Source organism: Adiantum capillus-veneris, chromosome 29, assembly GCF_014529385.1.
Source record: "Adiantum capillus-veneris isolate H3 chromosome 29, ASM1452938v2, whole genome shotgun sequence".
Lineage (NCBI taxonomy): Eukaryota > Viridiplantae > Streptophyta > Polypodiopsida > Polypodiales > Pteridaceae > Adiantum > Adiantum capillus-veneris.
Window position 1 is genome coordinate 86,073,336 of NC_140959.1, and position 20,510 is coordinate 86,093,845.

A 20,510-nucleotide genomic window follows, 5' to 3' on the forward strand; every position below is an offset into this window, starting at 1 on the left:
TGAAAACAACAAGAAATCAAGAAAACATCAATGTAGAACACATCTTACTTGAAACCCTTCGGCACCATTATTGATGGGAGAGAGAAGAAGAGTGGATAATTCCACTTTGATTGATACACCAAGTGCAAGACCTTCTTTGATTAGAGTTGATCTTCCAAGGTTAGCTTATTGCAAGAAGGGCTAGTCTCCCTCTAGGAGAAAGTGTAGGCTTGGGCTTATGTTAATGGCTAAGTACAATTAGGCATTACTACTCACTCCCTCGAGAATTTCTCTCATCAATGGCTTGAATGCTTGAGTTCCTTCCAAGGAAGAAGAGGTCCTCTTTTATAGGTGAAGGGAACCCACAAGGGTTTAAACAAGAAGAGAGGAGCCAGTGTGAACAGGAATTGCAAAAGTTGGAAATGAGCTGTCCCTGCATGATGTGGGCAGACTGGGGTCTAGTATTTTGATCATATCTCCTTAACCGTAGCTCCAAATAAAAAAATAAAAATATGGGCAGAAACTTCAGCTCATTAGCTACGATTTTCATTTTTAAATCATTTTCCAATTCGGATTGGAACCTTGTGTAAAAAATTCATCAAAATAGGATCCATTTATGGCAGCAAAAGTCTTCATGTGGTCTCCTTAGCCTTGACTTTCATTTAATTCCCAAGGACACCTCATGCCATATGAAAGCATGACATTTCTCCTTGACAAAGTTTTGTAACCATGCTTGCAATAATGTATTATAATAAGTGTATCTTTGAAATCATGCCACCTAGTGTCCCACTAGGATTTGATTCTCTCCTAGTAGCTATTTAAAAAGAAATATAAGAAAAGTATAAAAAATACATAGAATATATATATATTGGAGTTTACCTTAGATATAGGATCTAGCTAGGGTGTGAGATGATAATGAAATAGTAGAAATAAAGAATCAATGCTTTTTGCCCCAAGTTAAAGAGGCGGAGCTATTGACACTTTTCCCATAGTATTTTTTGATGGTAAAGTAAGAATACATTACCCTTGAGATAAATAATAAGATGAGATAGAAAGCTTATTTTTATACTTACATATGCATATGTACATTATAGGAAATATAATTATGTATCTAAAAAGTTACAAGATATCTCTTGTAGCATGTGTTCCCACTATGTACATGTCACAACACGACAACGTAAGGCTCCCTCAAGTGAGGTTTTACAAGCCAGATAGCTATTGTTGTCATATGTACATCCTATATTGAAAATGAATGATGTAACTACCCTTGAGGCCAATTTTAATGAGGATGAGTTGAACGCTAATTTGTTGCATCTTGGTCATTGGAAATTTCCTGGATGGGACGCTCTTATGGTTGAAATTGTCCTTCATTTTTGGGAGTCTCTTAAGAAGCCTCTCCTTTTCATGAGAAATCATGCATCGACTACGCAATCTTTGTCGCAATCGTGGAAAGGAGTGGTGAAATTGTTGCCCAAGCAAGTAATGTGTGAATACTTCTCACATGGGCGTCCGATAATGCTTATGCTGATCATTTACAAATTGTGTTGTCAAAAATGATAACTACACGTATTAATGATCATATGTTCTCTGGCTCTTATGGATTCATTCCTCACCGACAAATTATAGATAATATTGCTAATTCTTTCATTGGAATTGAGTATGCAAAATATATTGGACAAGATGCACTTATGATGAAGGTTGATATAGAGAAAGCATTTGACACCGTTTATTGGGATTTCATTGCTCAGATCATGACGGCTGTGGGCTTTGGGTCCAGAATGCATCATGTGGTTTATTTTCTTTATGAGCATAGTCAATTTGCTGGAATTCTTGATGGTGAGCTGACTCGGATATGGGATCTTGGTCGATCGGTCAGGCAAGGATGCCCTTTGAGTGCTATGTTGTATGCTATTGCTAGACATCCTCTGTTGTTGTATCTGTACTCCTTAACGGCATACATGGATTGGAACTACCATCTTGTGATCATTTTGTGGCACAAGCGTATGCGGATGACCCCATGTTTTGGCCTAGAAATTAACCTAAGGATGTTCGACGTATCATGGACGCACTACAAGTTTATGGGTTGGTTGCAGGTCTACTAGCGAATTTCCAAAAATCTAAATTGTAGTCGTTGCATCAAATGGATTGGCACTCTGTATTATGGCCAGGTGAGATAGTGATATGTAAGGCATCTTGGTTATCCGATGTCTTGGCTGATTAAGAATGAAAAAATATTGGATTGGGTTGAGAATAAATTGAGGTCTAAATTGCACTATTGGAAATTGTCTACCTAGCCGCTGCATGTAAGACTCAGAATAGTGCAGTCTATCTTGGTGGCATACATGCAATTTTTCTTACCATTGTTGCATTGGCCACCCTATCATCTTTGGGATTTCATGTCTTTGATTTTGGAACACTTCTGGTCTACTTCCTCCTAGAAAAAGGGCCTACAATTTCTTGCGATGGATAAGTTGTGTACTCCAAAAAGTTGTGGTGGCGTGAATATTCTAATTTGTGTTTTCATGTTACAGCAAGGGAGGTGACTTTGTTATTGGTGCTACTTGAGCAAAAACAGCCCTTGGACATAGATGTTTGCGTTTTTGTGCTCTCATGCGGTTTCTATGCCAGTTTTTGTCCATCGGCAGTTGTCGTATTGGGATGTGGTTTTTGATAAGTTTGAAGCTACAATACCTAGATGCCCCATTGCTTCCAGTCTTGTGGTAGATTGGAAATTGGTCACATGGGAATTGTTGTGGCATGGTAGAGATGACGCCTATGGAAATTCACTTTGATTGGAGAGTTTGCATTGGAGTTTGGTTTTTGATCAAACTTTTGTTCAACACTTTCCTAGGTAGGCTTACTTCCTTTCCCAGAAAGGTATTAGAGGATACTAGTTGTGATAGACACTGATGGACATGTGCTCTTATTTAGGAAGACTTCTCTTACCTTTGGTCTTTATATGCACTACCAATTCATGTGGGACACCATTACGGATCTCGTTGACTCGATATGTCCCATTGTGTCACTGATTACAGAGAATCAAATTTGTGTTTGGCTCTACACTGGTTCTTTGATCTGAATAAGAGTATTACTTGGTGGCAGAGTAAAGTTATGAAAGTGTGGCATGCTAAGATAACTCTGAACAAGAAATTATTTATGCGAAGATGCTTCCACCATTGCTTTGTCCGTATGCATAAATTTTGGGTTGGATTCTGGGTGCTATGGACAGTGTGGAGAGCACGTAATTCCCTCATGTTTCAGTAAAGTCAAGTGGAGTATGTTTCCTTCTTCAAGATATCTCTTTGTGATAGTCTCTTTAAGAAGCTACCTATGACTTGGACGAGCTCCCCGTTAGTCATTATGAGCTCTACTTTGATTGTTTCTGATTTATTCTTTGTAATATTTTCTATGGGTTTTCCTTGTTTTGAGGTTTCCAATTGGTAATTCAACCTGCCAATTACTAAAAAAAAGAGTGTCCCAACGTGAGAGAGAAGGAAGAGAGATAACCATTGATTTTAGAGAGGGAGAAAGAAAGAGAGAATTTTTAGCCATGGAGAGCTTGGGGAAGACATGAGAGTGAGAGAGAAGAGTGTGTATCTTCTCTTCTTTCCACTAATGGTGATTCTTATTTATATGATCCTTCCTCCCAAAATAAAAGCATTCAAAGTCCTCCTTATCCTTATTGTGACGTCCATGAGATTTGTTGCACTCACACACTTCCTGAAGAGTGTCGTGCAGTGCGGTGCGTGCAAGAAGGGGAAGAAGGAGAAGGACTGCAAGGTGTGTGGGGTGGAGCAAGACTCAAGATGAGCTGCCCCTTATTCTTTGTATATGTACTGATAGCCATTTTTTGGCTCTCCGTAATTGCCTTAGTGAGCTACCTTACCCTACCTTTTCATTGTACATAGGCGCGTGTGAGTTAGGGGACTTTTCCCATATCTTCTTAAAAACCCTCCCTTAGCTAGTCACTGTGCTAGTTGAGCCAAAAAAAAAAAAAACCAAAGCTTATTATGGCCCTTTTGTGTATAAGTATCTCATTGTATATAGAGCCTAAATATATGGATTTTTTATTATAATTATTTTGATATTTATTTAAATATTTTTGTATAGGTGTGTGTTATTTACCTAAGTATGGTATGTATATTTACTCACCATTAACATCTTTCTTACCTATGTATTCTATAAAAAATCATTTCATGCAAGCTTCTCTTATTTTTTGTGTGAATCCACTCCAACGAAAAACCTCAAAAAATAACCTTCCACCATCAGTCATTGCCTTTCACCAAATTCCTGTTTCCTATAAGTATTTTCTTACCTCTTGTAAATAAATATACATCATTAGAAAAAAATGAGGTCCCTCCTCATTTGATTCCCTATATTTTCATATATTTATTATTTTATATATAGCTCACACTATTCTAGATTCCAAGTATTGTTTATATATAGTAGCCTATTTTTTCCATCATATCCATATATTATATTTATGCATAATCCACAACCATGTAAATTTTCAAACTCCTAAGAATCAATTAGATCATGCTCTTATGCAAGGAGGGGCTCACCTTTGGAGCCATATGCAAATTCAACCAAATGGACCAACACAAGGATCCTGTCACTTCATTCAATCATCTTACTTCAACCATCCACCTTATTCTACCCATTGTAAAAATATCATTAACTTTCTAGTGATTAATAACACTAACCACTAACATATTAACACAAAATAGCCATTGACCTAACTATAAACGACACCTCACCTCAAAACATGTGCATAGTAACTCTCTCTCTCTCTCTCTCTCTCTCTCTCTCTCTCTCTCTTTCTCTCTCTCCTTCTTTAAAACTCTACTTTCACCTTATCTACCATCAATAATGCTCTCCTTTGAGCCCACATCCATGACTCAAGCAAATAAAGAAGATCCACAATGTTTTGATATTCAAAAAAATCATAATCCTGATTTGTTAGCTTGTAAATTAGGATTTTCAATAACCTTAAGAGAGGTCTCCAACCTATAAATAGGCCCCTCTCATTCTTGTAAATGACCTCCAATATCTCACATAGCACCCCAACACTCTATGCGTGAGGAGAGACTTAGGCGTAGCAATCACTTTGTGAGCTTCACTTTTGGTGTGAGAGAAGCTTTCAAGCTACACATTGCAAGTGAGAGAGTGTGAGTTCAATATCTCAAAACCACTATTGTATATGTTCCTTCATCATCAATATATTGAGGTTTGGTGCATCAAAGGCGTGATTCGACGTTCAAATCTTCGTCCTTCCACTTGTGCAATACGGTTTGGTGAATTCAAGGCGACTTGTGTATTTTAAGTTTCTATCATTTGATCTTGTTTGAGAAAGTGTTTTAATGTGTTTTCATTGCCAGTTTTGTGTCCATTGTAAGAGGGTATTGTGGTGAGAGGTCTTCCACACCCTAAGACAGTGTGTATGTGTTGGCAATGTTTAGCATTCACTAAACATTGAGTTAATTTTGTACAAAGCTCTACGATAGCATCGTAATGAACCATCTCCATTTGCAAGTCACAAACAAGATATGCCGCAAGTTCCATTACTCTCTCTCTTCCCTTGCTCTAGCTCTCTCTGCTCCGTTTGGTGTGTGTCTTGATGGGAGATTGCTTGTGTCTATTTTGTGTCGCATCTTCTTGGTTGTGACAAAATCTCTCTTGCCTCCTAGTTCAGATCCCATAACTAGGTGGTGCCCCTATTTTGTTTGGGTTTGGCTGGGGGTTTGTTGTTGTCTTGTGCTTGTGGTTGACCCAACCCCAATTGAGTAGCACGGGAGCCTTGAGGGGGGTGTTTAGAAGTCGCCTCTCTTGTTGCTCGCCCTGGACCGCCTTAGTACAAAGCAATAAGGTGGTCAGTGGGCGAGCATCTGTAGCTTGGGCGGTCGGGCAAAGCACAAAGGCCTTTACCCCAACAATCTTCCACATAAAGGTGAATGTGTCAATGAGTGGGTCCTTCTAGTAGCTAAACTACTAGTATGTAAAATAGGTGAGAGACTCTCTCAACCTGTGCCCATTGGGTAGCTTAGTTGATCTACATGTAGCTGTACTGGCTCTAGTGATAGGCAAGTGTGCATATCCATGCTAGAGCCTACATGTGAATCTCGTTGTCCAAGATAATGGGTTTGTGAGTTGAGCCGCGTAGCATCGGGCTGCTCGCTGTGGGAAAAATAATAGACCAGATGCACTACACCACACAAAAAGCTCAAATGATACTTAAATTACTTAAAGTTGACATGCTCAAAGCCTCAAGCTACTAATGGTTAACCCAAAGTGGAATTTGATTACAAAAGTTGCCGTTAGCGGCATTGCTAGAAATCTCCTGAGTTGGTTAATCCTCCCAAAATCCACCCAAGAGAATAAATAATCAACTCCGGCTACACCTTGAAAGCTTAACCACTTTAGTATGCCATCTATTAGAACTTAAAACTAGTGCTTTTCTTCATGCCATCCTCGATGGTGCCAAGGTCAAGAAGGACAAAGCCATTACCAAGCTTTCCCCTTTCTTTTGGCCTCAATTGCTTATCTTTAGCTTGCTCCTCGTCTACCTATTCTCCTTATGCCCTTGAATCCATGCCCTGCTTGTGAGAGCGAGAGAAAGAGATTGATTCCCTTCTCCTTTGCTCAATTTCTCCTTTACCTCCTCCCTTGCTTGCTTCCAAATTACAAAGCTTATAGTTAACAGCACTACTAGGGAAAATCTTGAGCTTATGGAGCTTAGTTCTCAAAATTTGACCAAGAGTACTAATCTCCTGCTTATGCCTGCAATTTGAGCTTAAAAGCTCGTTAGAAGGAGATATGGCTCCCCAAAATTCTTTGGTTGTTGCCCTCAACTCTCCTAATCTCCTTTCCCTTGCCAACCTTTTTCTTCCACTTCAATCTCCTCCGTTGTCGAAGCTGAGTCCAAGAGAGAGAGATTTTGCCTCATGCTTTACTCGATTGAGAGAGAGCAAAAGAGAGATTGGCTTCATTCACCTCCCTTGTGGTGCCCCTCCTTCCCTTCAACTCCACCGGTCTTCAGGTCAAGCTTCTCTCCCCATTCACCTTACCTCCTTGTGCCTCCTCTCTCCAAGGTCGAGAGAGAGAGTGAGAGAGAGATTTCTCGCGATTCTTGCCTTTTCCACATTTCTCTTCTTTGAATCGCTTTACCCTTGCCTTTTAATTTCCTTGCTTCACACGATACCTCTTATTATCTCCCCCCTTTTGCTCCTTTTTCCTCAAACCATTAGTCAAGGCGCCGTGATTGATGTGGCATATGATGAGCCTTGATGATGTGGCAATTGACAGATGGAGGTGCACCAAAGCCTTCTAGAATGGAACCAAAACAAAGCATCTCGGGTTGCTGAGAAAAGTTTGCTTCTTTGTCGAGCCCATCCAAGCGATCTGCAGCTCAACGCAAGGCCATTCCTTCCCTCCACATTTCATGTGTGTTGCTCGATAACGCCATTGCTCATTTCCCCTAAGCCCATTCACATTACATAAAAAACAAAACCTTATTTTCATTAAACGGACAGCCATAGAGCCACTGGCCTTGGGCGGCCCTCCTCCAAGTGGCCATTGGGTGGCACCTTGTTCGGCATACATGTCAACCTAGGTAGTCCCAAGCATAAGTCAATAGCCCTCAACTAACAATATCATCATGAGATCTTTTCCCCATCTGAGTGTTTCCCAAATAGCCACATGTCTTTAAAATTCCAACATAAGTGACCGCGTCTAGTGAGAAGCCATCACTTGGCACCTACCGATGACAACAGCCCAGTGTTTCTTTGCCATAGCTAGGTTGGTCATATCTTGCAATCAACGTGTTTCAATAGACAACATTTGAATTGAAATTTCATCAAGAACTTTATGTGCTTTCAGAAGGGCACCAAATTTGACAACATAATGACCAATTCAGTGCTAAAGCACAACACTTTTCTCCTACAGCTTGGCTTGGCATTGCCATATTTGGCATAATCTTGTAATCAATAGATCCTCTAGCACCTTTTGCTCTCTTAAGTGCACATTGTTTGGCATACATATAATCTAGGACATTGCCCAATGCACCATATTTGGCCCAAATATCGACCCAAACCAATGTAGAGCTTAATTATTGCCAACCATGCATCACCAAATCACCACATTAGTCATATATCTCGACCACAATAGTATCAAGCACAAATCTGCCATCATAACCCGCTATCAATGCATTGTAAGAGATGGCATTCTGAACAAGATGCTGCTCAAGCACTTATTGCCCTCTAAAGTACATCGTATTTGGCATAAATATCAAACATGATAGTTCAATAACAACTGCCAACAATCTCTCTAAAAGCTGATAACATCTAGAAAGCGGTATCTTCTTTGAGTTTTCCCCCTTTGGATGCACGCCATCATGACACCCACCCCCTCTGAGCCTGTGCATCCTCCAACATGTGCCAACCGTCTTTTTTATTAATTTGCATCATCAAAAGCTTGATCAGACACATCGTCTAAAGCATACATATCATCATCATCCCTATATTTATGATCTAAGATTTGTTCCTCAAAATTTAACTCACCTTCCTGTTTCTTGAACAGTTTGATCCTTTTCCCTATAATAGGCACTTTAAGCTCAATGCCATCGAGCTCACATAATTTATATGTTTCATTGTCATAAGCATGAAGTACAACATACGGCCCAAGACAACGTTTGACCATCTTCCGCATAGCAGAGTATTGGTTTTCCAAGCTACTGTCATAAACAGGTAAGCAATCTCAGTCTTTGATAGCATAAGGCCATAGCCTATGCTGTTTGGTTTAGGCCCTTTTTGGTACTCGTGGGAATCGCCTCATAAGGCATGCAATTAGGAGACATAGTTTGCATGGAAAGTTTTTTAGCTTTATATGTATCAAGGATTTGTTTAATAAAATATAGTGTTATTGTGTCAAGTCTCTCTCCTCTCTCTCGCTCGTTCTCTGCTTCTGTCAGCTCCCTCGCCATGGTTGCATGCCATCACCCCCCATAGGCTCAAGCCTCACACCTAGTATCAGATCTTGAAGACCTTGGAAGCCTCGGCTTGATTCAGCTCGTGGGAACCACCGCTAGCAGAGGAGAGAGCAAGATCGTCCACCTGCAGCAAATCAAACACAACCACCCACAATCTATTTGCCTTGACCTAAGAGCGCATCCTCGACACTGTAGGACCTGTCGGTACGACCTCTATAGGCTACACAAAAGAAAAACGGCGCAGTCGTGGGGGACAAAGCCAAAGCTCGCCATTTTCTTTTTTTTGGTTTGATTTTCTTACCTTATTAAAGTGGCGAACCCCATTTAATTTTTCAAGAAAATGGGCATTCACACTATTCCCACCCTCGCCAAGGTTTCTTTCATGCTTACACCTTCTGTGCTTGGTGTTCAGTAACATATTGGCTTGCAATTTTGAAGGCGTTTGCGTCAAGCTCAAAAACAATAAGTTGCCATGATATGGTATTAGCCAAGTCCTAAAGCATCAACACCCAATTTTTGGGACATACTACTTGCTTCGGAACTTCAAAAGTTGATTGGCTTTGAATTCTGCTACAACCTGAATCTTGCCAAACCCTTCAGCTTCTAAAGAAAGTTTCTGCAGTATCTCAATATGTGCATGCAAAGAAAATTGAAGATGAAGACAACCTCTCTGAAAGTTAAGCTGGTGCAATAATCAACAACACAATCGTATTATCAAGCTTCTTAAAGACTTCAACATGGCATCAAAAGTCAACAAGTTTAAGAGATCCGGCTTTCACACCTAGAAAATTAAAGTAAAGGGATATTTGATGCGCAAGAATCTGTGGAGCGTTGTCAAGCCACTATCAACCGATGAAGCAGGCACATCTGCTGAAGTTACCAGAGTGTTATCTGCCGAGAAAAAATGCATGGACAAGCAAGCATTAGGTATTATTCTGACATCTCTCAGAGATGATTTTATTCATTATTTGGATGACATGCAATTTGCCAACACTGCTTGGATACAGCTAGAGAAGGTTTTTGGTGCTAAAGCTAAGTATTCAATGATGAGTCTAAAGATGGACTTGTACTCTTTTGCTATGCGTGCTAATGAAAACATTACATCTTTAGTTAACCGACTAAAGAGTATTAAAACTCAACTTGTTTATGTCGAAGCCCCAGTGCCAAAAGAAGATCTCATAGTCTTTTTGTTAAAAAGTTTGCTTGACAAATTTCATCAGATTGTTACTGTTTTAAAGGAGAAAGATCCGCTACCCTCCTTGGATTTGGTATCATAAATTCATTGCAGGAAGAAGAAAGAAGGGTATCCCATACCAATTCCCAGTGCATATATTGTCTGCCATGCAGTATCCTCAATTGGTTCTTCTGATACTCCTAGTTTCTATGCAATCACTAATTGTGCTTCTACCTCAGCTTCATCCATTGGTACCAAATCTTGTGCCATTTGTGGGTGCAAAAATCATCAGACAAAGACTATTTCAAGAAGAATCCTTGTGTTCACTGTGGTAAAACAAATCATCCTTCAAATACATGCTTTCAAATTCATGTGATTGAGGAAGACACCAAATCTCCAATATATTTTGTTGACAATGAAGCTTTTTAGATAAACTCCTTTTATGTTTTTCCTAGTCAAAAGAAATTGTACGGGCTATAGAGACTGCAACGCGGTAAGACCTCCCAAATTATCATTTTTTTTGTTCAAGTCCTATTTTGTTCTGCTTCTCATGAGGTTATTGGGTACACCTTAAACCCAAGTTTGGTAGTGAACCAAAAACTCCATTTATTGTTGGTAGCTAATTTTTGATCGATACCTATTTCTTCAAGGGGGAGGGGGTTTACTGTCATAGCACCAGGTTATGGATATACCAGAAATCCTTGGTTGTGATAGAACCTAAATCTCACGGTTGACGAGTACACCAAAAACTCGAGGTATCATGAGAGTGGTCTATCTAGTACGGGCTTGAGGGGGGGATTGTTGGGTTCAAGCCCTTTTTGGTACTCATGGGAATCACCTCATAAGGCATGCAGTTAGGAGACATAGTTTGCATGGAAAGTTTTTTTAGCTTTATATGTATCAAGGATTTGTTTAATCAAATATAGTGTTATTGTGTCAAGTCTCTCTCCTCTCTCTCACTCGTAAGCCTCTAACATTTTTCACTTCAACTCCGAAATGCTGAAATGGTCGGGTAATGAAGCTAAGAAATGGATACACTACATGATGAATCAAGCTATTCACCAAGGTATGCCTAAAGATTGGCAAGAGAATTGGGTCAAAGCTTTGTTTAAATGAGGAGACCGTAACCTACTCACGAACTACCGCACCATCATGGTGGGCTCTTGCATGGCAAAACTTTTTGGGAGTTTGATAGAAAAATATATTAGCACATGGGCTGAAAACAGTGGACAGAGGGCTATCGGTCAAGCAGGTTTTAGAGCAAAACATAGTACCATAGACCACTTGATTACAATCCGGATTATGATGGAAGAGGTGCGACTCAAAGGGGAAACTATGTACTGTTGTTTTGTGGACTTTAAGAAAGCGTTTGATACGGTATCTCGTCATGGGTTATGGTCCCGCATGGAGACCATTGGGGTTCCCATGCATTTGAGGGTTGCGGTGGCACGCCTATACCATGCGGTTCGATGTAAACTGAAAATGAAAAGATGCTTCTCCAAAGAGTTCTTTAGCACAATAGGCATCAAACAAGGGTGTCATTTGTCCCCAACATTATTTGGGCTATGCATAGATGAGCTTGAGGACTTTATATGCCAAACGACGCAAGATAATGAAGATGCACCAAACATAGGCCTCATTACTTTTCTACTCCTCATTTATGCTGATGATGTGGTTCTTTTAGTGCATAGGATATCTCTTTTGCAAAAAAATTTGGATGCGGTACATGCTTTCTGCGAAGCTACAAGACTCTCAGTGAATGTCACAAAAACAAAATGTATGGCGACTTGTACACACAAATCAAAGGATCAGCCCGCCCTTATGTATGATGGGCAAGAGATTCAAGCAGTTGACAACTTTAAATACTTGGGCATCATTATACCTTCGAATCATAGATGGGGACAATGTGAAAAAACAAGAATTAAGGCAGGACAAGCAAGGTATTACGAGTTTGAAAACATGTGCAAACAAAGTGTCACTAGAAGGTGGGAACTAAAGTCCATGGCTTTCAATGCGTGTGTGGTCCAAACGCTATTGTATGGGGTAGAGGTATGGGGACCAAGTATTCCTGCCAACACATGGAATGACATTGAGAAAATTCAAAAAAAGTTCTTATGTAGACATATGGGGATAAAAACCACAACACCATACTCAGTGATGCTATTGGAGACTAGACAAAGACCATTGGAAATGCTTGCTTTGCAAAGAATGCATAGATATCTCTTGAAGGTGAAGTTGATGCCTAATAACTGTTTGCCTCACATAGCATGGGAGGTAGGATGTAAGCCGCAAAAGAACCACAAAACCAAGTTTCTCACCTCTAGCCTTGTTGAGGACATCAGGAAATGGTTCTCTAAATGGAATGTGGGAGCATATGTGGGCATGCATGTAGAGGAACGTATCGAGCATGAGCACGAGCTGAATTTTGAACTACAATTACTTGAGGCCCTTCATAGAAAATGGAAGAATGCAATGCACAGGTCCAAGTTTGAATACTATTGCAAGCACATAAACACACGATACTGAGAAGAATACAAAACCGGAGAAACCCAAATACATATCCGGACACCCATGTCCTACCGTGCGAGACAGGCCATCACCTTGATGCGGACAAGATCACACACGCTCAAAAGTGAAATGGGAGGATGGTTGAATATTGATGCAAACATGAGGAGATGCACTCAATGCAACTTGAATTCATTGGAAAATGAGGCACATGTAACCCTTGAATGTCCAGCATATGCGCACATTCGGGTCGACTTTCCTCAACTTATTCAAGGATGTACTACATTTGAGGAGCTTCTCTCAAGAACACATCCCTCTCCAGTAGCACTAGGCATCTATCTTGCCCAAAGTGCTAGAACATCACACCACACTCACAAACAAGATCACCACAGAATCATGACATGCCCCCTCCTTCACATGGGAAGGGGGGAGTCTCATATATGAGATTTTGGGTCCCATGGGTCATTTTGGCCCCCCAAGGATGTAAATATATCATCACCCTCATCTGCTTCTGTCATCTCCTCGCCATGGCTGCACGCCATCACCCCCCATAGGCTCAAGCCTCACATACGCTTCTCATCAAATGCTGCTTTATTCTTCAATCTTGCCTCCTTGAGCTTTTCTTTGGCTTGCTCAATATCTTCTTGGCGCCTCTCAAGTTGGAGAATACGCAAAGCAAGTAAATATTTTGTAGACATACCTATTTCACATGGCATTATAGTCCAAGAAATAACCGCCTCCTTTGTAGGAAGGCTTCTGTCCATTATGCCTCAAAATTCAAATGGCATATAACCTGTAACAAAACTATGTGTAGTGCGATTAGCCCATAGAGCAAAAGGTAGCAACTTAGGCCAATCACCAATATGTCATCGGCATGCCTTGGATAAAGCCTTAACAATAGGCGGATGCGCTCTTTCACTTTTCCTATTACCCTCTAGATTGTATGCAATAATAAGAGACAATTTGATGCCCAAACGAGCAAAGAATTCACAAGCTTCATCTGCATCCGGCTCTCCTTTATCAATAGCGATTTTACAAACACATCCATACCTGCAAATTACATATTCAAGAAAAAATTTGCATACAGAACTTGTAGCCTTTGTATGCAAAGATCTTCCTTCAAGCTCGTTTGTGAGGTCTTCTCTAGCAAGAACAAAATACCTCATTTTCCAAACCCCCACTGGCATTGTAATCAAATCTACTACCCACTTGTAATGCATAGCTAGTGGATAAGTAGGATCTAATTCCTCTCGATGCTGTTTATTAGAATATTGTTGGCACACTAGACAAGCCTCCACAAATTGAGCAACATCTTTATACATTACTTTCCACCAATAGCGGTCCTTGATTTTAATGAAAGTTGCCTAGATCCCTCTATGTCCAGTCCATAACCTTTCATGAAACTCTTTAATCACCTGCTATTGAGTTGCTTTATCACAAACAACCCGTTGTGGTACACCTCTTGAATGTTTTGGATGCCTCCACAAATGACCATATCTCAAAAGTATCCATAAGCCTTTTTCTTAATCCTTTTGTACTCTTAATCACTCCATCCCTCCTGCCGGATAATAGTGTTGAGGTGACGGCCTATCAAAAGCCATTCTCCATTGTACATCTCTTCAGAAAAGACCTCAAAAACACGAATAAGAGTACCATAGCTTGCGTGTAAATGAGAAGAGGTGTATAAATTTAAGCCCACATCATCACTGGTGGTAAGCATCTCCTCTTCATCTTCATACCTGGCCCTTGACAACATATTTTCTACATGGTTATCCCTACGTGCAACATGAGAAAACTCAAGATTAAGAGACTTAATAAAGGCTATCTATCACAACATTGCAATGTCCAAAGAAGAGCAGTTTGCTATCATCCCTATCAATGGCAAAAAAATTGTTTCTACCACGATTAAAGGACCTACGAAATATTCTTTGTGAGACAGTTAAGATCATTGGCCTTCCACACTTATAGTCAACCTTTCTCAAGGTAGGAGCCTCTAGAAGCATCATTTTCAATGTTTTGATGGCCATCGTATGAGATTCTTCCCATATAAACCTTTTACCCTTCCTTAGCAATTGATAAAGCACCTCTACAACATGAGCAAAGGCAGCAACCAAATGCGATAAATACACATGCGCCCAAAAACCTCCAAACCTCAGTGACCGATGTGCATGTTTCTTTCATCTTTTGTAGCTTCAACTTTAGCCAGACTCGATCATCTTCCATTTTGGTCACACATATGCCCCACAATTAAAACCTCTTTAGCACCAAAACTTTATTTTTGCCCTAAAAGTGTCAACTTACACAGATGTAGTAGCACCTTGTGGTAGAGTACACATCCTTACCAACCGGAGAGGTGTACGCATGGTAGTAAGATCCCTGATCTCAAAAGCAAGCTGAAACTCATCATATCCTGAGTACAGATCACCCATAGAGTAGATAGATATGCCTGCAAAGGCTTCAACAAACTCATCCACTATTGGACCTATTCCTACATTGCAGATTGTTACCTTGTTGACAGTTTCATATCCTGAATGAACCTTATGGTACCATTCTTCTTTGGAATAGTGAACCACTAATTAGAGTATGGTACACATGATGGTTCCAATATGCTCATCCAAACCAAAGGCTTTACCATGATTCCCAAGCATCTCTTAAAATCATTTGATATCCTCTTTAGTAAGGAAATCCTCCTCCCCAAGCTTAAGCTGCTTCAATGTCTCTTCAGTGAATTTATCTCCAATGTTCTTTAGATCTCTTAACATAGACTACCAAGAAGCTTTCTCTATCAGTCCATCACTTCCTTTTGGCAAAGGTGTAGCCACTGGCCTCACCTTCTTTGCAACACATTTATATTTTATTCCTACTTGGACTTCAACTGCTTCATCCAAATCCTTCTTTATATGTGTAAGTGCCTCATATATATCCAATTCTTCATACATGTCCATTGAATGCACTTTAACAATGTCTGTTCCACTTTGTGACCTGTATTGATTGATCTCCTCTAGCTCTAACATAATATCTACATAGGAGACCTCTTCAAAGATTTTTGAAATGACATCATCCGGTTCAAGCACATCACATCCCTGCAATTCACTTTGAATACTTGAAACATATTGTTTTTCCCATTTAGATAGCTCATTAAACTTCTTGTATGACACCAAACCCTCATATGTCAATCCCAAAACCCCAAAGAGAAAGTATCTCTTTGCGAGAAATTTCCCTCCTCTATGTTCTTTGAACTCTTTGCGTATCTTTGGCCAATGGATGATCACGTAGGCTATCTTTGTTTCTGGCATGATCTACACACACATTCAAAAATTGAACAACCCTTTTACTATCTGTGCTCCGGATCCTTGCATAGGCTGAGCCATCATCTAATACCTTTGTTTCATGCACACAACCATAATGTAGGGTTGTCCCAATATGAATGGATAGAATGAATGCTCATGTATAGAATGAATGATCATTTTGTGCATCACAAACATCCCCAATAGTTACCTTAATGCTTGTACATGCACCATAAAGATCGCTTGGAAGCATGTTGGCATCTCTAATCTATCAGCTGTGGTCCACAGCAATACGCCATCTCCCGTTTTGATGCAAGCTCTTTGCCATAATATTGATTTGTGACCCATGGTCCACAAGTGCTAAGACCGGCTCTTCAATGTCCCGAAGATTCGTAATGGTTTCTGTTGTTGCTCTGGCCCAATGAGTCCTAGAAAAGTGACTCCTGGGCACAATTTCCTCATCTCCATACTCATTAAATTGAAGATACCTTACCTCAAGTATAATGAATTTGAGACCACCATAGCCTTTAAATTTTCATCTTCAAATTCCTCTTCATAAGCATCCAAAATTGACTCAATGTGATGAATCAATTGGCTCTTAACTGCATCAGGTTCCTTCTCACTTGGTATCTGTGGTTTCCTCTTGATAATGTCAATAATCTCCTCATGAAACTCATGCTTGGAAATACCCAAGATGTCACCTAATGTGAGCTCCACCTTGCTATTGAGAATGCGCTCTTCAAAAATCTTCTTTAGATCTATAGCCAACTCAATGTCAGATTTCAACTTATAAGAAGGTCCCTTGAGCTTACCTTGCTTCTTATCTTTTGATGCATCTTCCATAACTACTTCAGGAGCAAGCCCTTGATCTTGCTTACTGCTAGATATGGTGGGTCTTTTTTATGTTCTTGTAGTATCTTCATTTGTTTTACGCATATCTTCTAATATGGCTTCATTAGCTTGGGCTTGGCAACAAATGCATATATTGAAAGAAAATCCACCAGATCAGCCCATCCTATAGTTTCTCAGATGCAATTCCCTACCTGGCATAGTTTTCCATGGGTCACCTTGCCTACTTCCGCTGTCTTCAATGGATAAGGCTATAAATCACCTTAATCTCTTGCACCTTCATCATCTGCCTTATTGTACACATGCAACCCATATGTATCTCCTTCTACCATAGCAACATTATGTTGTATTTCCTCGTCTAACTTTTTCATACCACCCCTTCCAAAATTCAAGCGGAGTTTCTCACCTGTTGCCCTAAGATGAATCTTCTTGTCTTTCCAAAAACCACATTTTTTTTGTAAGCTTTATTAAAATCTCACAGTCTTTGCATTCATGGTCTTTACTATCACACCACATGAAGTTATCCTAATCCTTGCGTGGAGGTCGTTGCCTGGGCTCTGAAGTGGAACCCTTTGTGCTTACCTCTTCAAGATTAATTGCCTTTAAATTGAAATATAATTCTTGTATACCTTTGATTAGCTCATGAAGAATCGGATCCTCTAATTTTTGTTTCCCAGAGGCTGACTTCTCCTTAATTTCTTCATCTGTTGTCTCCATGGGATCGACCATAATTATCTTATCCACCCTCATCTTCCGCTTCACAATCATGTTGACTACCTCGGAAACCAACTTCCAATCAGATGTTAAGCCCAACTCACCTATTGAATCTTCAAGTAGCTGCACCAAGCTCTTTTGAAGCCGTGGATCAGCAGCTTGGACAAATAGCTCTATCCATTTTGGTTTCAATGACCGCTGCTCTCCTATAGATAACTGCTCAAATTTCTTCTTAAATTATTGTAGCAATTCTCATGCAAAGAAGTCCTTGTTTTTCTGTTGGATCCACTTCATAAAACTTTGCTTGGTTACCCTTTCAGAATCTTCAAGGAAATACTCCTCTTGTAATGCCTTTTAAAAATTCTACCAATTTGGTCCTTGTGTTGTCTGTATCTCCCCAATTCAAGCCCTAAGCTTTGGCATGACAATCAAGTGAAACCCTTCAACTGCTTCATGATTATCAATCCCATTATTCTTCATGGATTGCTCATAAACTTGGCAAAATTTTGAAACATCTCAACCTTCAAACCGCTGCAATTTTTATGTAACTACTTGTCAAGCTTTTCGTATCCGCTCATGCAAATTAAATTGTTGTTGTGTAGTTTGTTGTTATTGCATGTAGGCAAAAAATTAATGCATCATCTGCTGCATTGTTGCCTCTACAGTGTAGTCATCTTTCTCTGCAAAATTTTCCCACTTTAGCTCAGTTTCATGTCGGGTTCACCAAAGATGTCAGGGATAATGGGTTCGCGAGGTGAGCCGGCTGCTCGCTGTGGGAAAAATAATAGACAAGATGCACTACACCAAACAAAAGGCTCAAATGAAACTTAAATTACGTAAAGTTGACACACTCAAAGCCTCAAGCTGCTAATGATTAATCCAAAGTGGAATTTGATTATAAAAGTTGTCGTTAACAGCACTGGCACTAGGGACGAGGAAAAAGGAGGGAGATAATAAGAGGTATCGTGTGAAGCAAGGGGAGTACAAGGCAAGGGTGAAGTGAATCGAAGAAGAGAAAGGTGGAGAAGGCAAGAAGCTCAAGAACTCTCTCTCTCTCTCTCTCTCTCTCTCTCTCTCTCTCTCTCTCTCTCTCTCTCTAGGTGGCCATTGGGTTGCCACCTCGTTTGGCATACATGTCAACCTAGGTAGTCCCAAGCATAACGTCAATAGCCCTCAACTAACAATATCATCATGAGATCTTTTGCCCATATGAGTGTTTCCCAAATAGCCACATGCCTTTAAAATGCCAACATAAGTGACCGCATCTGGTGAGAAGCCATCACTTGGCATCTGATGACAACAAGCCCAGTGTTTCTTTGCCATAGCTAGGTTGGGCATATCTTGCAATCCACGTGTTCCAATAGACGACATTTGAACTAAAAATTCATCAAGAACTTTATCTGCTTTCAGAAGGTCACCAAACATATCGACCAAGTCAATGCTAAAGCATAACACTTTTCTCCTACAGCTTGGCTTGGCCTTGCCCTATTTGGCATAATCTTGCAATCAATAGATCCTCTAGCACCTTTTTCTCTCTTAAGTGCACATTGTTTGGCATACATATAGCCTAGGACATTGCCCAATGCACCATTCTCGACCCAAATATCGACCAAACCAGTGTCAGCTTAATTATTGCCAACCATGCATCACAAATCACCACATTAGACATATATCTCGACCACGGTAGTGTCAAGCACAAATCTGCTATTATACCCCGCTATCAATGCACTATAAGAGATGGCATTCTAAACAAGATGCTTCTCAAGCACTTATTTCCCTCTAAAGTACATTGTATTTGGCATACATATCAAGCATGATAGTTCAATAAAAACTACCAACAATCTCTCTAGAAGATGATAACACCCAGGAAGCGGTATCTTCTCTCCATATCCTCCTTTCGATGCACAACATCATGACACTGCAGACAAATCTGTATGATCTAGAAAACTCCATTATGCATCATGCTAGTGTCAGTCATCGTACAACTGACAATCCCTGTTGCAAATTCTCCCACTACAGCTGCTAGGTCGGGCCTCGACTCTAGTAGGTCGTACATGAGATGCCCAAACATTGACGAAATCTACACAAACCTGGTTGTCCTAGCCTCCCTTGTGCTATCTGTATGTACTACATCATCAAGACTACTCATCACGTATGGATTTGCCAACGCCGACAGTGGGATGGCTACGTCCCTCTCATCCATATGCAGAACTATGTGTCTTGGCACCAACTCATCAGCCTCTAGCATGAGCACATCAAAGAACTCCGTCTTTGTCATCTCTATCTGTATCTCTAGGGAGCAAACCTGCTCTACATCTACCTGCACAGACTCTAACAACACTTGTTGTGTCTCACTAGAGCCTTGTTGCTCTACCTCTTATCTCTACAGAGTCTACTGCCACGTCTTGCATAACTAAATGATATGTTGCGTGAGCATGGTGAAGCTCACCCGGTGAAGGAGACACATCTCGACTCTTGCTCAAAGCATGCCAGCAACAAAACCAAGACCATACCATCTCGACCCTCAAACACATCCATAGGATATATCAAGCCACTACGGGCTCCTCTAAAAATCACTAATGAACCACAATGCATCTGGAAGAACTGCTATCTAAGTAGTGTCTGACACACACAATCTACTACTTGTCTCACTAAGATCAAGCTCACAGTCTCAGTTGAGGAACATAATGCACATGTCGTAGCGTACATGATGCACCACTGGGCAATGGAAAGCAAACATCTCCTGCACCTGCAATGTCAAATGTCAAACCATCGTCCAAGTGCACACAACCAGAGCTCCCATTAGAGAAGGTGCTAAACTAGTCACAATGTGGTGTGACGTGGAAAACTACATCCTCATCTAACAACCAACGGGGAGAAGTGTCACCTCTAGAAGACATATAAGCAGGAGGAACAGTAGAGGGAAACGTGACATCACCGTCACTTTCATATGAAGCCACCACTCTAGCATGTGTCAAAAACTCATCTGCACCACACATACATCTTCGATGATGTCTCA